Raw genomic sequence first — 9867 nt, forward strand, 5'->3', positions numbered from 1 at the left:
GGTGAACCTTTTCAGATTGTGACTCAGCTTTGCTAAAGTCCCCAATTAGAGGTGTCCAGGGTTCTTAAGCACACTCTATTTTTGCTTTGGACCTTGACTTTAACCGCTCAGTCTCAAGTTTTCACTTGACACCTTCACGCCACAAGCACATGGTTAGGGACAGCTTGGTTTAGCCGCTTAGGCCAGGATTTTATTCCTTTAGGCCCTCCTATCCACTGATGCTCAAAGCCTTGGGATCCTTTTTATTTACCCTTGCCTTTTGGTTTTAAGGGTTATTGGCTTTTTGCTCTTGCCTCTTGGTTTTAAGAGCTTTTAGCTTTTTTCTGCTTGCTTCTTCTTTTTATTTTTATTTTTTTCTGCAAGCTTTGTTCTTTGCTATTTTTTCTTGTTTCAAGAGTCATTTTTATGATTTTTTAGATTATCAAATAACATGTCCCCCTATCATCATTCTTTCAAGAGCCAACATATTTAACATTCTTAAACAACAACTTCAAAAGACATATGCACTGTTCAAGTATTCATTCAGAAAACAAGAAGCATTGTCACCACATCAATATAATTAAACTAAGTTCAAGGATAAATTCAAAACTCATGTACTTCTTGTTCTTTTGAATTAAAACAGTTTTCATTTAAGAGAGGTGATGGGTTCATAGGACATTCATAACTTTAAGACATAGTTACTAACTACTAATGATCATGTAATGAAGACACAAACATGGATAAGCACTTAACATAGAGAAAACGAAAAATAGAGAATGTAAGAACAAGGAATGAGTCCACCTTAGTGATGGTGGCGTTTCCTTCTTGAGGAACCAATGATGTCCTTGAGCTCTTCTATGTCTCTTCCTTGTCTTTGTTGCTCCTCCCTCATTGCTTTTTGATCTTCTCTTATTTCATGAAGGATGATGGAGTGCTCTTGATGTTCCACCCTTAATTGTCCCATGTTGGAACTTAATTCTCCTAGGGAGGTGTTGATTTACTCCCAATAGTTTTGTGGAGGAAAATGCATTTGAGGCATCTCCGAGATCTCATGGTGATGAGCTTCATGCGTCTCTTGAGATCCATGAATGGGCTCTCTTGCTTGCTCCATCCTTTTCTTAGTGATGGGCTTCTCTTCCTCAATGGGAATGTCTCCTTCTATGAAAGCTCTAGCTGAGTAACATAGATGGCAAATAAGATGAGGAAAAGCTAGCCTTGCCCCAGGAGAGGGCTTTTTGGCTATTTTGTAGAGTTCAAGGGAGATGACTTCATGAACTTCTACTTCTTCTCCAATCATGATGCTATGGATCATGATGGCCCGATCCACAGTAAGTTCAGATCAGTTGCTAGTGGGGATGATGGAGCGTTGGATGAACTCCAACCATCCTCTAGCCACAGGCTTGAAGTCCAGTCTTCTTAATTGAACCGGCTTGCCTTTGGAGTCAATCTTCCATTGAGCTCCTTCCACACATATGTCCATGAGGACTTGGTCCAACCTTTGATTAAAGTTGACCCTTCTAGTGTAGGGGCGTGCATCTCCTTGCATCATAGGCAAGTTAAACGCCAACCTCACATTTTCCGGACTAAAATCTAAGTATTTCCCCCGAACCATTGTAATATAATTCTTTGGGTTTGGGTTCTTACTTTGATCATGGTTCCTAGTGATCCATGCGTTGGCATAGAACTCTTGAACCATTAGGATACCAACTTGTTGGATGGGGTTTGTTAGAACTTCCCAACCTCTTCTTTGGATTTCATGTCGGATCTCCGGATACTCATTCTTCTTGAGCTTGAAAGGGACCTCGGGGATCACCTTCTTCTTGACCACAACATCATAGAAATGGTCTTGATGAGCTTTGGAGATGAATCTTTCCATCTCCCATGACTCGGAGGTGGAAGCTTTTGTCTTCCCTTTCCCTTTTCTAGAGGATTCTCCGGTCTTGGGTGCCATCAATGGTAATGGAAAAACAAAAAGCTTATGCTTTTACCACACCAAACTTAGAATTTTTCTCGCCCTCGAGCAAGAGAAGAAAGAATAGATGAAGAAGAAGAAGAAAATAGAGAAGAGGGAGAGAGAGATGTGTTTCGGCCAAGGAGGGGAAGAGAGGGTTGTGTTGTGTGAAAATGAGAAAGAATGGAGGGCTATATATAGGGAAGGGAGGGGGGGTAAGGTTCGGCCATATAGGGTGGGTTTGGGTGGGAAATTGATTTTGAATTTTGAAGGTAGGTGGAGTTTATGAGGTAGGTTTATGGGGAAGAGTGGATGGATGTGAGTGGTGAAGTGGTGATAGGGAGGAAAGATTGAGGTGATTGGTGAAGAGTTTTGGAGAAGAGTGTTTATGGGATTGTGTGAAAGAGGGGTGAGAAGAAGTGAGTGGAGGTAGGTGGGGATCTTGTGGGGTCCACAGATCCTGAGGTGATTCTGTGGGGTCCACAGATCCTGAGGTGTTCAAGGATTTACAACCTTGCACCAAATTGGGCATGCAAAATGCCCTTGCACACAAATCTGGGCGTTCAGCGCCAGATTGGTGCTTGTTCTGGGCGTTGAACGCCCAATTGTTGCCCATTTCTGGCGTTGAACGCCAGAACCATGCTTGTTCTGGGCGTTCAGCGCCAGCTCTTCTCCAGGGTGCAATTCTGGCGTTCAAACGCCCAGATGCTGCCCATTTTGGGCGTTCAGCGCCAGAACCATGCTCTGTTCTGGCGTTGAACGCCAGCCAGATGCTTCTTACTGGCGTTTAAACGCCAGTGAGATCCTCCTCCAGGGTGTGATTTTTCTTCTGCTATTTTTGATTCCGTTTTCAATTTTTATATTTATTTTGTGACTCCACATGATCATGAACCTAATAAAACATGAAAGAATAATAAAATTAGATAAATAAAAATTGGGTTGCCTCCCAATAAGCGCTTCTTTAATATCAATAGCTTGACAGTGGACTCTCATGGATCCTCACAGATGTTCAGAGCATTGTTGAGACTTCCCAACACCAAACTTAGAGTTTGGATATGGGAGTTCAACACCAAACTTAGAGTTTGGTTGTGGCCTCCCAACACCAAACTTAGAGTTTGACTGTGGGGGCTCTGGTTGACTCTGTTTTGAGAGAAGCTTTTTATGCTTCCTCTCCATGTTTACAGAAGGATGACCTCGAGTTTTAAACACAAGGGAGTCCTCATTCAATTGAAGGACTAATTCACCTCTGTCAACATCAATCACAGCTCTTGCTGTGGCTAGGAAAGGTCTTCCAAGGATGATGGATTCATCCTCATCCTTCCCAGTATCTAGGATTATGAAATCAGCAGGGATGTAAAGGCCTTCAACCTTTACTAACATGTCCTCTACTTGTCCATAAGCCTGTTTTCTAGAATTGTCTGCCATCTCTAATGAGATTTTAGCAGCTTGTACCTCAAAGATTCCCAGTTTCTCCATTACAGAAAGTGGCATGAGGTTTATTCCTGACCCAAGGTCACATAGAGCCTTCTCAAAGGTCATGGTGCCTATGGTACAGGGTATTAGGAACTTTCCAAGATCCTGTTTCTTCTGAGGCAATCTCAGTTGATCCAGATCACTTAGTTCATTGGTGAACAAGGGAGGTTCATCTTCCCAAGTCTCAATACCAAATAATTTGGCATTCAGCTTCATGATTGCACCAAGGTACTTGGTAACTTGCTCATTAGTAACATCCTGATTCTCTTCAGAAGAGGAATACTCATCAGAGCTCATGAATGGCATAAGGAGGTTTAATGGAATCTCTATGGTCTCTAGATGAGCCTCAGATTCCTTTGGTTCCTCAAAGGGAAACTCCTTATTGATCACTGGACGTCCCAGGAGGTCTTCCTCACTGGGATTCACGTCCTCCCCTTCCTCTTTGGATTCGGCCATGATGGTTATATCAATGGCCTTGCACTCTCCTTTTGGATTTTCTTCTGTATTACTTGGGAGAGTACTAGGAGGGATTTCAGTGACTCTTTTACTCAGCTGGCCCACTTGTGCTTCCAAATTTCTAATGGAGGATCTTGTTTCATTCATAAAATTCACAGTGGCCTTAGATAGATCAGAGACTAAGTTTGCTAAATTAGAGGTATTTTGTTCAGAGTTCTCTGTCTGTTGCTGAGTGGATGATGGAAAAGGCTTGCTATTGCTAAACCTGTTTCTTCCACCATTATTAAAGCCTTGTTGAGGCTTTTGTTGATCCTTCCATGAGAAATTTGGATGATTTCTCCATGATGAGTTATAGGTGTTTCCATAAGGTTCACCTAAGTAATTTACCTCTGCTATTGCAGGGTTCTCAGGATCATAGGCCTCTTCTTCAGAAGATGCTTCTTGAGTACTGTTGGATGTAGCTTGCATTCCATTCAGACTCTGAGAAATCATATTGACTTGCTGAGTCAATATTTTGTTTTGAGCCAATATAGCATTCAGAGTATCAATTTTAAGAACTCCCTTCTTCTGAGGCGTCCCATTACTCACAGGATTCCTCTCAGAAGTGTACATGAACTGGTTATTAGCAACCATGGCAATGAGTTCTTGAGCTTCTGCAGGCATTTTCTTTAGGTGAATGGATCCACCTGCAGAAGTATCCAATGACATCTTTGATAGCTCAGATAAACCATCATAGAATATATCCAGGATGGTCCATTCTGAAAGCATGCCAGAAGGACACTTTTTGGTCAGTTGCTTGTATTTCTCCCAAGCTTCATAGAGGGATTCACCTTCTTTCTGTCTGAAGGTTTGAACATCCACTCTAAGCTTACTAAGCTTTTGAGGAGGAAAGAACTTGGCTAAGAAAGCCGTGACCAGCTTATCCCAAGAGTTCAGGCTATCTTTGGGTTGAGAGTCCAACCACACTCTGGCTCTGTCTCTTACAGCAAAAGGGAAAAGCATGAGCCTGTAGACTTCAGAATCTATTCCAGTAGTCTTAACAGTATCACAGATCTGCAAGAATTCAGTTAAGAACTGAAAAGGATCTTCAGATGGAAGTCCATGAAACTTGCAGTTTTGCTGCATCAGAGAAACTAATTGAGGTTTCAGCTCAAAATTGTTTGCTCCAATGGTAGGGATGGAGATGCTTCTTTCATGTAAATTAGAATTAGGTGCAGTAAAGTCACCAAGCATCCTCCTTGCATTATTATTATTTTCGGCTGCCATCTCCTCTTCCTGTTCGAAAATTTCTGAAAGGTGCTTACTGGATTGTTGTAATTTAGCTTCTCTTAGTTTCCTCTTCAGAGTCCTTTCAGGTTCTGGATCTGCTTCAACAAGAATATTCTTGTCCTTGCTCCTGCTCATATGAAAAAGAGGGACAGAAAAACAATAATAATAGGGATCTTTTTTACCATAGTATAGAGGTCCCTGTGTGAGTAGAAAAAAAAAGAATAGGAAATCTGAACTCAGAGAGAGAGGGTTCAGATTTTTGGTGAGATGAAGTGTTAGTAGATGAATAAATAAATAGAAGGAGATGAGAGAGAAAGAGGATTTTCAAAAATAATTTTTGAAAAAGAGTTAGTGATTTTCGAAAATAGTTTTTGAAAAAGGTTAGTAATTTTCGAAAATTAAAATCAAAAATTAAAATAATTAGTTAATTAAAAAGAAATTTTGAAAAAGAGGGAGGATATTTTCGAAAATTAGAGAGAGAGAGAGAGAGAGAGTTAGTTAGGTAGTTTTGAAAAAGATAAGAAACAAACAAAAAGTTAGTTAGTTAGTTGAAACAAATTTGAAAATCAATTTCGAAAAGATAAGAAGATAAGAAGTTAGAAAGGATATTTTAAAATTAAATTTTGAAAAAGATAAGATAAAGAGATATTTTTGAAAAGATATGATTGAAATTAGTTTTGAAAAAGATTTGATTTTTAAAATCACAATTAATGACTTGATTCACAAGAAATCACAAGATATGATTCTAGAACTCAAAGTTTGAATCTTTCTTAACAAGCAAGTAACAAACTTGAAATTTTTGAATCAAAACATTAATTGATGATGTTATTTTCGAAAATTAGGAGATAAAGATAAGAAAAAGATTTTTGAAAAATATTTTTAAAATTTTCAAAAATATATAAGAAAAATGAAAAAGATTTGATTTTTGAAAAAGATTTTGAAAAAGATAAGATTTTTAAATTGAAAATTTGATTTGACTCATAAAAACAACTAGATTTTAAAAAGTTTTGAAAAAGTCAACTCAAATTTTCGAAATTTATGAGTGAAAAAGGGAAAGATATTTTTTTTATTTTTGAATTTTTTAATGATGAGAGGGAAAAACATGAAAAAGACTCAATGCATGAAAATTTTGGATCAAAACAATGAATGCATGCAAGAATGCTATGAATGTCAAGATGAACACCAAGAACACTTTGAATGTCAAGATGAACATCAAGAACTTATTTTTGAAAAATTTTTAATGCAAAGAAAACATGCAAGACACCAAACTTAAAAATTTTTCATGTATAGACAATATGAATGCAAGAATGCATATGAAAAACAAGAAAAGACACAAAACATGAAAACATCAAGATCAAACAAGAAGACTTACCAAGAACAACTTGAAGATCATGAAGAACACTATGAATGCATGAATTTTTTGAAAAATGCAAGATGAATATGCAATTGACACCAAACTTTCAACTTGACTCAAGACTCAAACAAGAAACATGAAATATTTTTTATTTTTATGATTTTTTTATTTTTTTTGGATTTTTGTATATTTTTTTTTCGAAAAATCATATAGGAAAAATAAAATAAGGATTTCAAAATTTTTTAATATGAATTCCAGGAATCTTGTATTCTTAGTCTAAAGCTCCAATTCGAGGGTTAGGCATGGCCTAATAGCCAGCCAAGCTTTAGTATGTAACTCAGACATGCCACGGCTGACATTCAAATTAACTTGCCTCTATGCTAATGGTTGGAAGCCCCTATCCAAAAGAATTAGACATGGCTTTATAGCCAGCCAGGCTTCAACATGCTTCATGAAACTCTAGAATTCATTCTTAAAAATTCTGAAGAAAAATATATTTTTGAAAAGATTTATTTTTTTTTCGAAAACAGATGAGAAATTTTTGAAAGGTTTTTGAAAAATTTTTGAAAATAAAGCAAAAAGAAAATTACCTAATCTGAGCAACAAGATGAACCATCAGTTGTTCAAACTCGAACAATCCCCGGCAACGGTGCCAAAAACTTGGTGCACGAAATTGTGATCTCAGGCAACGACGCCAGAAACTCTGTACGCACGTCTTAATAAATCGTTTTTCATTCACAACTTCGATACAACTAACCAGCAAGTGCACTGGGTCGTCCAAGTAATAAACCTTACGTGAGTAAGGGTCGATCCCACGGAGATTGTTGGTATGAAGCAAGCTATGGTCACCTTGTAAATCTCAGTCAGGCGGATATAAAATAGTTATGGAGTTTTCAAACATAAATAATAAATAGATAGAAAATAAGGATAGAAACACTTATGTATATCATTGGTGAGAATTTCAGATAAGTGTATAGAGATGCTTTCGTTCCTCTGAATCTCTGCTTTTCTGCTGTCTTCATCCAATCAGTCTTACTCCTTTCCATGGCTGGCTTTATGTAAGGACATCACCGTTGTCAATGGCTACTTTTTATCCTCTCTGGAAAATAGTCCGATGCGCTGTCACTGCATGGCTAATCGTCTGGAGGCATCACCCTTGTCAATGGCTGCATCCCATCCTCTTGTGAAAATGGTCCAAATGCTCTGTCATAGCATGGCTAATCATCTGAGGTTCTCAATCATACTGGAATAGGATTCACCCTCCTTTTGCGTCTGTCACTACGCCCAGCACTCGCGAGTTTGAAGTTCGTCACAATCATTCAATCCCAGAGTCCTACTCGGAATACCACAGACAAGGTTTAGACTTTCCGGACTCTCATGAATGCCGCCATCAATCTAGCTTATACCACGAAGATTCTGATTAAGAGATCCAAGAGATACTCATTCAATCTAAGGTGGAACGGAAGTGGTTGTCAGGCACGCGTTCGTGGGTGAATGATGATGATTGTCATGTTCATCACATTTAGGTTGAAGTGCGAATGAATATCTTAGAAGCGGAATAAGTTGAATTGAATAGAAAAACAGTAGTACTTTGCATTAATCTTTGAGGAACAGCAGAGCTCCACACCTTAATCTATGGAGTGCAGAAACTCTACCGTATGAAAATACATAAGGGATAATGGTTCAGGCATGGCCGAATGGCCAGCCCCCATGAAAGTCTAAGATAGCATAAAACTGATCAAAGATGTTTAATACAATACTAACAAGTCCTATTTATACTAAACTAGTTATTAGGGTTTACAGAAGTAAGTAATTGATGCATAAATCCACTTCCGGGGCCCACTTGGTGTGTGCTTGGGCTGAGCTTGAATGTTACACGTGTAGAGGTCAATCTTGGAGTTGAACGCCAGTTTGTAACATATTTCTGGCGTTCAACTCTGGCTTGTGACGTGTTTCTGGCGTTTAACTCCAGACAGCAGCGTAGAACTTGCGTTCAACGCCCTTTTACGTCATCTAAACTCGGCCAAAGTATGGACTATTATATATTGCTGGAAAGCCCTGGATGTCTACTTTCCAACGCAATTAGAAGAGCGCCATTTTGAGTTCTGTAGCTCCAGAAAATCCACTTTGAGTGCAGGGAGGTCAGAATCCAACAGCATCAGCAGTCCTTCTTCAACCTCTGAATCTGATTTTTGTTCAAGTCCCTCAATTTCAGCCAGAAAATACCTGAAATCACAGAAAAACACACAAACTCATAGTAAAATCCAGAAATGTGAATTTAACATAAAAACTAATGAAAACATTCCTAAAAGTAACTAGATTCTACTAAAAACATACTAAAAACGGTGGCAAAAAGCGTATAAATTATCCGCTCATCAAAGGCGAATGATGCTGTCAACCCTGACCTCTCTGCACTCAAACCTGAATAACTCGAGTTACAGAGGTCCAATGGACATGATTTTAATGGCGTTGGAAAGCTAACTTCCAGAGCTTTCCAACAATATATAATAGTCCATACTTCTTCTCCGAACTCGCTGCCAAGGCTGCGCCTAAATTGGGATTTCTCAAGTTAGGCGCAAGACACAACAACAATACGCGAGATTGGTCCTGCCCACTTCAAGTTAGGTGCACTAAAGCCCAAGTTAGGTGCATCTTCACTCAACTAAACTCCAATTCATGCTGCCAAACCCAAGTTAGGCGTGAATCCTAGTGAAGTCAAGTGGTCCCCATCCATCAATTGAAGAGTTGCTGATTGCTATAATTAATTCTAATTTAAATTCAAATTTTAAAAATAGGAAAAGATATTATTTTAGTTTTAAAGATAGAATCTAAATTAATTAGGATTAGATATAAATAGGGAGATACCACCTCAACATTATTCCATCCAGACCACAACATTATTCCATTCCAATTTACAATCCTTATTTTCTACTCTGAACTATGAGCAACTAATCCTTTATTGTTAAGGTTAGGAGATCTGTCTATTGTATGGATTGATATTATTATTTTTCTATTTTAATTCATGTTTTGATTTATATTTCAATAATTATTTTCGTTCTTTATTCTATGAATTTGGATGGAACGGAAGTATGACCCATGTTCTAATTGAGTTCTTGTATAACTTGGAAAAGCTCTTTACTTGAACAATAGCTTGAAAACATATTATCCTGAATTTCTAATTGTTTGTATTTAACGGGATACGTGACATATAATCCCTTTATTTTTGGATAATTAGGATTCTTGTGGCATATAAACTAGAATTTGATTATCACCCTCTAATTGGAATTAGTTGACCAAAGAATTGGCAGTTGATGAATTTTAGAGGAGACTAGGAAGGTCTAAGGAATTAGAGTATAGTCACAAATAGTTTGCCATGAATTAAATC

The 9867-nt window shown here is 38.1% G+C and overlaps 1 non-coding gene across 1 annotated transcript; it reads left to right on the forward strand.

The window, feature by feature from the left end:
• The first annotated feature begins 4625 nt into the window (after nt 1-4625).
• LOC112745620 (small nucleolar RNA R71) lies at nt 4626-4729 on the forward strand. Its single transcript, XR_003173538.1, has one exon. It is a non-coding gene; the product is annotated as a small nucleolar RNA R71 (small nucleolar RNA).
• Nucleotides 4730-9867: the final 5138 nt, after the last annotated feature.

The sequence above is a fragment of the Arachis hypogaea genome, chromosome 14 (genome assembly GCF_003086295.3).
Source record: "Arachis hypogaea cultivar Tifrunner chromosome 14, arahy.Tifrunner.gnm2.J5K5, whole genome shotgun sequence".
Taxonomy (NCBI): domain Eukaryota; kingdom Viridiplantae; phylum Streptophyta; class Magnoliopsida; order Fabales; family Fabaceae; genus Arachis; species Arachis hypogaea.